The sequence below is a fragment of the Sinocyclocheilus grahami genome, unplaced genomic scaffold (assembly GCF_001515645.1).
Source record: "Sinocyclocheilus grahami isolate Dianchi unplaced genomic scaffold, SAMN03320097.WGS_v1.1 scaffold601.1, whole genome shotgun sequence".
Taxonomy (NCBI): Eukaryota; Metazoa; Chordata; class Actinopteri; order Cypriniformes; family Cyprinidae; genus Sinocyclocheilus; species Sinocyclocheilus grahami.
The window spans coordinates 752641-763652 of record NW_015505780.1 but is presented as its reverse complement, the minus strand read 5'-3'; the positions used below and the strand labels follow the sequence as shown (position 1 = coordinate 763652).

At 34.8% G+C, this 11012-nt stretch overlaps 1 protein-coding gene across 1 annotated transcript in view; it reads left to right on the top strand.

Moving 5' to 3' along the window:
* The first annotated feature begins 2839 nt into the window (after positions 1 to 2839).
* The window catches only part of sptbn1 (spectrin, beta, non-erythrocytic 1), a 114124-nt gene continuing 105951 nt past the window's right edge, over positions 2840 to 11012 (top strand). The window contains exon 1 of the mRNA XM_016240805.1: positions 2840 to 2956. The gene's annotated coding sequence lies outside the window, so the exon portion shown is untranslated. The remainder of the gene's footprint in view (positions 2957 to 11012) is intronic.

Below are 11012 nucleotides of genomic sequence, written 5' to 3'. Positions count from 1 at the left end.
TCATTTTTTTTTTTAAATATATATATATATATATATATATATATATATATATATATATATATTTATTTTATTTCAGTTTTAGTTTCAGTAATTTTATTACTTCAACTTAAGCTTTTTTAAAAATTATTATTATTATTTTAGACAGTTGCCAAGACAGCATTTCTAATTTTAGTTTAATTTCTTTAGGTTTAAGTTGTTCATCTAATATTTATATTTAATTGATATATTATTTGTAATTGCACATATTATTTATATATGCATATACATCATAGTAGTTGCAATACAGTAATTACAGAATAAAATGAATTAAAATCGCCCTCAAAAGTCTTTAATTGTCATGAAAATAATGACACAATGTTGATGGTTCTTCTTTTTTTATAGCACAAATATCAGCTTTTTTAAAAATTATTATTATTATTTTAGACAGTTGCCAAGACAGCATTTCTAATTTTAGTTTAATTTCTTTAGGTTTAAGTTGTTCATCTAATATTTATATTTAATTGATATATTATTTGTAATTGCACATTATTTATATATGCATATACATCATAGTAGTTGCAATACAGTAATTACAGAATAAAATAAATTAAAATCGCCCTCAAAAGTCTTTAATTGTCATGAAAATAATGACACAATGTTGATGGTTCTTCTTTTTTTATAGCACAAATATAATTTCTTTTTTGGGGTGAAATGTGACCCTGACATGTTGTTGTTTTTTCAGCTATTAACTGAGGTGTTTGCATGTATCCAGACTAACTGTCTCTGTTTTGGTGCAAACACATTCTGTAATCCTGCAGGAAAGCGTCTCATGTGTCCCGTCACTCACAGCTGCCGTTCCTTTAGGGTTGGATCATGACATTTGTATCTCCAGTTGTTGATACTGAATGTTCTGTTGAATTAAAAAAAGTCATTTTATGAAGTAGTATGAATCATTGAAATCTCAGCTAATTATTAATGATAAATGCAAGCAGATAATCCATAACCAGGATGACGTGCGAACACTAAACAGCTGATGTGGATGAGCTTGTTGTCCTTTTTGGTTGGACAGACAGTTTCCAGACCCACCCAACAGTGTCCATTCTGCTTCTTTATGTATGAAAGGCCTTCTCTTTGAATTATGAATGCGGTTGAAGCCATGTGTATAACGCAGCATGCTCTTCATCTGATTGGAGAAGAAACACATGCTGATAAATACTTAATGAAAGTGGTCTGCAATATTTGGACTGACCACTTTAACAACATCACAGTATATGTTTTACTTGACTTACAAGGTTTATTATTTCATTCGGGAAGATCCCAAATAATAAAAACAACAGCAAGAATAAAAACAATTGCTCATAGCTGCGTGGATGTTTATACACAGAAGCATAGCATTGCATTTAAATGCATTTATTCTAGAGAAACAGATTTTGACATTTTAAAGTGCATCATATTTCAATATTATATCAAAGCACGGATCCATAAGCATCACAGATGTCTGGCCTAAACACTGCATATCCACTGACCTTAGAACAGCTCATTAGTGAGTCAATGGTTCTTTTGAGTCGATTCATCTGAATTGATTCGCAGAGCTTTTGCAAATCACAGAGTAGGCGTACAGTATGAAGTAACAAGTAAGAACTATAAACAGCGTTTGGCACAGTCTTGGTAGGTTTTTTTATTTGAAATAAAATATCTAAACAGCGATAAACAATTAATACGTAACTAAAAATGTAACAACAACTAAAGTACGTCGCACGCTTTTGAGCGAGTCTTCAAAAGAATCAGAAGGCTAAATCTAGTTTTTGAACCGATTCGGACTTCTCAACGCTTTATCATAACGCCATTTGACAATTATTTTTCGAGGCATAATAGTGTAAAATGATTATTTATTAAAGTAACAGAAAAATAAACAGCAACTAAATATTTGACAATGACAAAAAGAAGCCGCTACCACGCTGGACTTTATTCATACGAATCAGTGAGTCGGTTCACTCAAAACATCGAATTGATTCGTTGAAAAGAATCAAACTATTCCACGCTATGATGGAGGCACTTTCCAAAGAAAAAGAAAAGTCGGGATCACGCTAGACTTCATTCATTCGTACGAATCAGTGAGTCGGTTCACTCAAAACATCAAATTGATTCGCTAAAACGAATCAATCCTCTGCAGACTACCACATTTACATTTAGTCATTTTTGCAGATGCTTTTATCCAAAGCCACTTACAGATGAGGACAATAGAAGCAGTCAAAACTAACAAAAGAGCAACAATATATAAGTGCAAATGACAAGTCTCCGGTTAGCCTAACGCAGTACACGTAGCAAGGTGTGTGTGTGTATATATATATATATATATATATATATATATATATATATATTATACACACACACACACAAACAAAGAAAAACAAGTAGATAGAATAGAAAAAATAGAAAGCTAGTGTTTGTTTTTTGTTGTTTTTTTAAATAAAGAATAATAATAAAAAAAAGATAAAGTAGAATTCAAATAGAATAGAGAGTGCTAGAGTTAGAGGGTCAAATAAAGGTGGAACAGATGTGTTTTTAAGATGGCTAAGGACTCAGCTGCTGGGATTGAGTTGGGCAGGTCATTCCACCAGGAGGGAACAGTTAATGAAAAAGTCCGTGAAAGTGATTTTGTGCCTCTACTATGGTGAAAGTCGCAATTTCAAAACCACAGTCAGTGAAAAACACGAATCAGTGAGTCGGTTCATACAAACGAGCGAATCGATTCGCTCAAACGAATCAATCTTCTCCCCAGTACTATGAAGAAGGCCGAGCTGTCTCGCCGTAGTAGGGCGAGCAGATTCCCCGCCCCGCGTCTCAGTGCAGCAGCTGACGGGGAGGGAGGCAGTGCGCATCGGTCACTCCCAGCGCAGTGTGTCCAGCCTCTCTCTCGCTCATTGCGCGCTGCGGACTCCACAGGCGGTGAAGTTTATCACGTATTCTTTTATCGGTAAGTACAAACAAACCCTTTGTTTTATCCTCGGATGTTTTATTGAGAACACACAGGCTGAAATGCGCTCGCGTAGACCGCGTTTGCCGCAATAATAACATTTTGTTGTGATGGAGTCCAAATGAGAGGAGTTTGCGTCAATGATATAAATCCAGGTGTATTTAATGCTGATCCAGATTTAGAGGCCTTAATGCATTCAAAGAATCATTATTATTTAATATATTGAATGTTATATACAATCAATATTGACGTTTTATGATAGTGGGAATCATAGACGTGAGCTGTGGAATAACGGTACAGTAGAATATGGATGCAAACAGGCGTGGTCATATCCTGAGGTTGGAGTTTTGCCTTATTCAAAGCGCAGACATGCATTTGCATAACCAGAGGATACTGTAATCAGTAATCTGTATGGATGTGATTTACCAGTTTGTGACTCTCAGTGACCCTAAATGGATGTTGATCCGGTGCCCGTCTCTCCCAGCAACGTTCACCAGAGATGGTGAGGAGTGCATTGTGTGCTCTGACAGCATGATATTTCATTGGTTTAATGGTGGGAGGCGTGAGGGGATTTGGAGGTGCTAAAGAAGAACCTGAAACTTGCAAATTCGCCGGAATTTAAAGCAGCTCCAGATGGTTTTGTTGGACACCCTGGAGTGAGGCTGCTCACATATTCCATTTGTTTTTTACACTAGAGCCACACCTACTATATATTATGGCCACATTTAGTCTCTGGGTGACGTTTGCACCTGGATATCGAATCATGAGGATTTTATGCATATACACTTTTAAAAATAAAGGTTTCAAAAGGGTGTTTTTGCAGTGATGCCATAGAAGAACCAGTTTTGTTTCCCCATATAACCTTCCAGTAACAAGTTCTTAAAAGAGCCATTTTGAAACTCTTTTTCCACTGTAAAGAACCTTTTATGGTTCCATGGGTGTTAATGGTTCTTCGTGGAACCATAAATGGCAATACATGTCCATTACTTTTAAGAGTGTTTGCATATGCATTATTCAAGTAAGGTTTGACATTCCGTTTCTTTAAATAATATTTTGTCTTTAGATGCATATGGTGTGAATGAGATCTGATGTGGAACTATTTCTCATTGCGTTCTGAGAACTCATGAAACATTCTTCACATTGGTGTGAAATGGCCTTTCATTTGATGCTTCAATCAACACCATGTTGCTTTTTGCTCTCTGGAAGACGCATTTCTTTATCATTTCTACTCTAATTAATATTTACCCCTTCCCTTTTATAGTTTCAATCAAGATTTGGCATATGATTGAGTCAGTTTTTTTAGTAAAAGCATTGGTTCTGGTTGAGCTCTTGGCAGTTTTTCCGAGTGTAGTAGCATTTAAGAGCCTGGCACAGAAAATACACTCTGCATTCGTTTTTTTTCCATCTTGATGCATCAGCTTTATGCAGACCTATTTGCTCAAGCAGGCATCATTAGCTTGCTTTACAACTATAGTATTGCAGTTTGGCCTTAAACAAACTCTACATGAATGCAGGTGCTTTGGATCTTTATCAGATTTGGAGATATGTAGCATTACATCACTTGCTCAGCAATGGATGCTCTGCAGTGAATGGGTGCCGTCAGAATGAGAGTCCAAACAGCTGATGAATACATCACAGTAATCCACAAGTAATCCACACCACTCCAGTCCATCAGTTCACATCTGGAGAAGACAAAAGCTGCATGATTGTAAGCATTTTTAACTTCAAACCATAATCCATAATTCATAATAGTGAAATAGTGAAAGTGAAAAAGTCGCCTGGTCTGTATCAGGAGAGAAATCTGCACAGATCAAATACCGTTTACAAGCCAAAACAGTTCAAAACAAATATGTGTGTGGATTTTGATGTGAGAGACAATAGGAGATGGACTTTTTCACTGGAGGAAGCGTTATTATGGATTATGGACTTGTGTATTTTAACCAGAAGCAACGATTTGAAGTTTAAAAAGTCTTAATGATGGATTTGTTTCAGCTTTTGGCTTCTCAAGACATTAACTGATGGACTGGAGTGGTGTGGATTACTTGTGAATTATTGTGATGTTTTTATCAGCTGTTTGGACTCTCATTCTGACGGCACCCATTCACTCCAGAGCATCCACTGGTGAGCATTTTTCCAAATGTGATGAATAAACAAACTCTACATCTTGGATGGCCTGAGAGTGAGTGCATTTTCAGCTAATTTCCATTTCTGCCTGAACTATCCCTTTAACGTTTGCATGAATGTTTCTAGCCTATTTGAGTAATGAAACCTTGATTTATCCCATGAAATTGGTTTAAATTGGCTCCAGCTTATTTTAGTTAGTGCATTGAAATTTGATTGATTGTTTAGTGTCAGTATGATCTTATCATTAAATATGCTTATATTGTATTAATCAAATCCCAAGCTCTTTTCTGCACTTCTGCGAATTGCTTGATTCTCTTCATCGCAGCCAAAACAAGCAGTAGAATTCATAGACTCTTCTGTCGATATTTCCATCATGTGAATGGCTTTCGGTGCGCCTGTCCAATAACAGCAGCACAGTTTCCCTCCGACACTTCCCAACAAAATGGAGCTCCCACTCAAGAGCAGCGAAGCGTGCAGCGACACAATATCCCATGGTCTTTTTTTATAAAGGGATACCTGTTGTACGGCGAGGGTGAATTCATTTCAGCACAGACTGTGTTACAGTAGGACAGGTGGTGGGGGCTTCGGTGTTCTTTGTGTTAAAGAGGGGAGGAGCGCTCAAGGTTTGGAGGCTGTAAGCGACTGTGGACCAGCTGTCATGACGGTGGACAACAGGTGAGGGACACATGGTCCCTATGGGTGGCCCCTAGAAAGAAAGTACTGTTTGTTTTAGGACTGGGCGATAAAGCTAGAAAAAAATATTATTTATATATTTTTAGAAAACAAATTCAGTCTTTTCAGCCTTTGAAACTATTTGATATAAATTTGAGATTTTGTATTTGCTTCAAAGTTTGAATTTTTAAAATTTATTTTCAATCAAAATAACCATAACTGTTGCAAAATAAATTCAAAATGGTAAATTCAAAACGTAAAACAGAAAAAACATAATTGGAAATATTGAAAGCATGATTTTTCCATGCTGTTTTTCCACAAAGCGAACATAATGAAAAAATGAATTATATATTTTTATTAATAAGGCACTTTAAAATCATTGCAGAATTCAGCATTCATTTTGTATCAGCAAAATTATATATTATATATTTTCCATATGAACATAGTAAAATGCATTTAAAGTAATCAGTAAATCTAGTTTTTGAACCAGTTTGTACATGAATCGAACTTCTCAATGCTATGTAAAAAGCATAACACACCATTTGAAATTACTGAAAAGTTTGAATTTTATTATTTTTTTAAAATTCTAAATAACCGTAATTGTTGCAAACTAGGTAAAAAAATATAAAGAAAAAAATATTGTTGGAGATACTCAAAGCAGCATGATTTCCAATGCTGTTTTGTTTTTACAAATCTATAACAAAGATATATTAAATGTTTTTATTAATAAAATACTTTTCATATACATCACAGATGCTTTAGGTTTCAAAACAATCAGTAAATTTAGTTTTTGAACTGGTTCGAACAGGAATTAGAACTCTTAATGCTATGTAAAAATCATACACCATTTAAAATTATTGAACAGTTTGAATTAGATTTTTTATCAATCATAATAATCATAATTGTTGCTAAATAAATTCAACATTTTAAATGCAAAAGTAAAACAGAAAAAATAATCAAATAGTCAAAGGATGATTTCCCATGCTGTTTTCACAAATTGATCACAAGGGAAAGATTTTATGATATATTTTTATTAATAAAACACTTTAAACCCATTGTGACATTCACCATGTTGGTTCATTTTAATAAATAATATAGTATATATAGTAATTCTTTCCAGTCATGATGAAATGGTAATAGCGAAAGATCTTTTCTTTTCTGTATTTTGACATACATCCGAGTTTAACAGATTATCAAAACTACTTCTATGCATCAGTTGACGATTGGATGTTGAGATGTGGGCGTGGCACTCAAAAATAGGGGCGTGTCTATTTGCGAGCTTGAAGGGGCGGAGTTTAAACTCATGAAATAATAATTGTAGAAGTCTCTCATTTCACCGGAAAATCCAGTTTGATTGAACATTATGAGGCCAAAATATCTATAAGATGCATTTAGAAAACAAATATATATATCTTTTTTGAATTTTCATTTCATTCTGAACGAGCACATGCCTGAAACACCCCCTCCATCGGGAACAGCTCAAGTCTTCCCTGTGTTTCTACAGCTGCCACTCCTCGGGCTGCCTGGAATTTAATTTACGCTCTTATTTTTGGGTCTGAGAGCGTCTAACCCGATGGAAGCAGAGGAACTGAAAGCCATTTGTCTGCCCGGTTGCTTTGATACTCACTGCTTTGAGCCCCTTTGCGACCTCAGAGCAAAAAAACTAATTAAAACGAATCAAAGCAAAACTAATTGCAACGTCCAGTTTTGTCTCAGAGTCCAGGATGAACGTTGCGTCATTTTCAGAAGTGTTTTGTAGTTTTGAACACACTCCCTGCATAGTTTGACAAAGGCGTGTGTCAGAACATTCTGTACAGGCTTAGATCATGTCTTAATTTAGGTTCATTTTTGTAATATTCTGCCTAATGTTCAGATTTTGCTTGAATCAGATATGCATGGCTCTAACAAATCAAACAAAGCAGTTGCATCATATCAGTTAAGCAAATAAAAGGCATGTTTCCTGTATGAGCGTATATGTTGGTGTGGAGCTCGGGCGATGGCTGATGTGCTCGGAGCAAACAGAGATTGAATTCGAGGAAATGAGGAAAGTCCTGAGAGACTGGGTGAGGTCTGCAGTGCTGGACTTCTCCTCTTTTCTCCTGCTTTCTGCTCCTCCTCTCCTCTCCTCGGTCATTTGATCCCTTCGCTCTCTGAGTCTGAAGTGTGTCGACTGATGTGTTGCAGGATCATGAGATGATTAGAGAAGTATAAGGCATGTCCATCTCAAAGCTTTTAGAAGCCATTAGAAGAAGCCTGTTGAAAGTACTTCTTCCCAGTGGAAATGTTTATTTTTATTAAAAATTGTTTTATATATTATATATTTTATTTTATATTTACCGTTTTTTATTTATAGTATTTTTATAGTATATTTTAAGTCATGATTTTTGTTGACAAAGTAAAAGTACAGATTTTGGGAAAATTGAACAAGAATGATTTGAAATCGAAACTTTTGCTCAGAGAAAGAGAAAAAGTTTATTATTATTAAATTAAATCTATGTTTTTTTTTTTCATGTGGGTGTTTGCATTAATTAGGCTTAAAACTTGAAAATTATAACTTTTTTAAATTTCAGATTTTCAGGAAAAAAAAGTCATCTCAATAAACTTAATAAAAAATTAATTTATTGAAATTTTTATATATAATGATTTTTTTTTTTAAATTATGCACAACTCTATTTATCGGCTAAATATTGATACTGGATAAAGTAAAATCAACACACTCTCATGGCACTTCGTAAGTATTTTACGTTTTACAAATTGATACGATCTCCGTTTTCATCAAATCAAATCATACAAAATAAGCAACTCGTAAAATATCGGATTGGTAAAACTTGTTTAAAAGTTTTGATTTGTGAGTGAATCGTTATTTTGATTCAATAAAACTTTTGAATCCATTCATGAATTGAATCAGTTCACTGAGTTCATGAATCTATTGGTCCGAATTTGAATTATTCAGCAATCGGAAACAAGAAATGGACTTTCAAAAGTTTAGGGATGAACCTTCACGCTTAGTTTTTCTCTAAAAATCTGAAGTTTTCATGCAAATCAAATCATTAGGGATGTAACGATTAACCGCGAGCCGGTTGAAAATCGATTCAAATATGTGACGATTCAAATCGGTTGAGATGCTAAACAAATCGTGATTCAATTAAGAAAACGCTTTAAGCGCCGCCTGCTGGCAGAGAGTGCATCTGCGTCTCGTTCAGCTCGTCTGCTGTTTCGGTTTCATGCAGATATTTTTTATGCATAGTTTCATAAAACTGAAGTTAAACCATTCTGTTTTTGCTTCAAATTTCGAAATTATACAATCTAATTTAGATTAAAAACTGCTCAGCACTCTGAAACAAGCCTGTTTTTCCAGTAGATTCTCTGTCTCTGGCAGTTTCCAGCTGCACATTTCAGGCCAGCGTCCAGTTATTGATCCGTCTGCTGTTTTTCCACGATCCGTTCTTCCATCCGGCCTCACAGCTGTGCCGTTGCGGGTCACAACCTCGATCTGCACCTTATTCAAATCCCGATCCTGAGCCTCGAGCTCCTGAGGAATAAAGCGCGGCTGGAGAGAAGAGGGTGTTCCTGATTTAGCCAGGGCTGTGCTGTAATCCATATGGCATAGAGCTGTGAGTCGGCTCTGTGAATTAGGCCGGTCGATACCAGTGGGAGTGTTTATATGCCAGGAACTTGCATATGATTGCATGTTATCTTGAGTCGTCCTTAGTGCTGTTTAAATGCACCTTCAGCTCTTTGCCAAAGTGCCAAATGCAATTATTCATGTAGTTTAGCTTCTGAAAAGCTTGATGTTCACTTGCTTCCTAAAGTATGTAATGTTGGATGCAGCTTATAGATTTTATGCCGGCATCTTTGGGTTTTGCCATTAGTATTATTGAGATATTAAGTACATACTTGTTCCAAAAGGAAGTTTTCATAGTGATGCCATAGAAGAACCATTTTTAGTTCCCTAAAGAACCTTTCAGGCATCAGTTCTGAAAAGAAGCATTTTTTTTCTTAGTGTGAAGAACATTTTAATAATCTGAAGAACCTTTTTCTACTGTAAAGAACCTTTTGGGGTTTCATGGACACTTTATAATAAGCTTCACTAGTTATCTACTTTAGTTAACATGAACTAAGAATGAACAATACTTCTACAGCAAGCGTTTATTAATCTTAGTTCATGCTAATTTTAACATTCACTAATGCATTAATAAAATCAAAAGTTGTGCTTGTTAACATTAGTTAATGCACTAAATTTCTGTATTTTCATTTACAAAGATTAATAAATACTGTAATAAATGTATTATTCATTGTTTGTTAATACACGTACTATCATTAACTAATGGAACCTTATTCTAAATTGTTACCGAACCATCAATGCCAATAGAATGTAAAGAGATGGTGAAAATGCGTGATTAAAAAAATATATATATATATATATTTTTTTTTATATATAATTACGGCTGGGCGATATTGTATCAAAATATTAATTTACCAATAATGGGGAAGGAAATGCTTTCCACATGTTTGTTATAAACCTTGACAATGAATGTAAACTTAACGTTTGGGGCCCTAAATTTAACAACCTTTTAATGTAGGGCCCCATGAGATCAGTTTTATTTTCCCTAAATTCTGTTTTTCCATTTTATTTTTTCTGGATTCTGTGATTTAATACAAAGTTAACATCTAAAAACGGTGTCTAATAAAATTAATTAATACAACTTTAACAGTTTAATCAATGTAATCAATTGAAAATATAAGTTATTTTACAACAAAATATAGCATTTTTATTTTTTGTCCCCCAAAAATTCTGAACTGTATCAATTAAAACATGAATGAAAACATATCTTGGTTGTATGATGTTCCTTAAAATAATAATACGTTGAGAGGTACATTTTAGCATACAATATTACAGTTATAATTTCTTCAAGTCAAACCGGACTTTTATTTTGGCGGCTTGTCGTGAAGATCTTTCTGATTTGACGGTAGTTTTTCTCAATTGGTTAAAGCTGGTGAAGTGGCTCTCAGAGCAGCTGTAGAGATGCAGTTCATGTATTTGTCCTCATATTGAGAGGAAACTAAAATGCTGAAATGCGTGAGTATCGTGTTTTTGAGTTTGTGCCATTCATTGACACAGCAGCAGATGCAGACTTAGTAGCACATGCCAATAGTTCACTAGCTGTTGCCACGTTTCTATATTGAGTAAAAATGTCCAGACATGTTGTTATTGACATACATTCAATCTCAATACGATATTGTTTATCGCCCAGCCTTA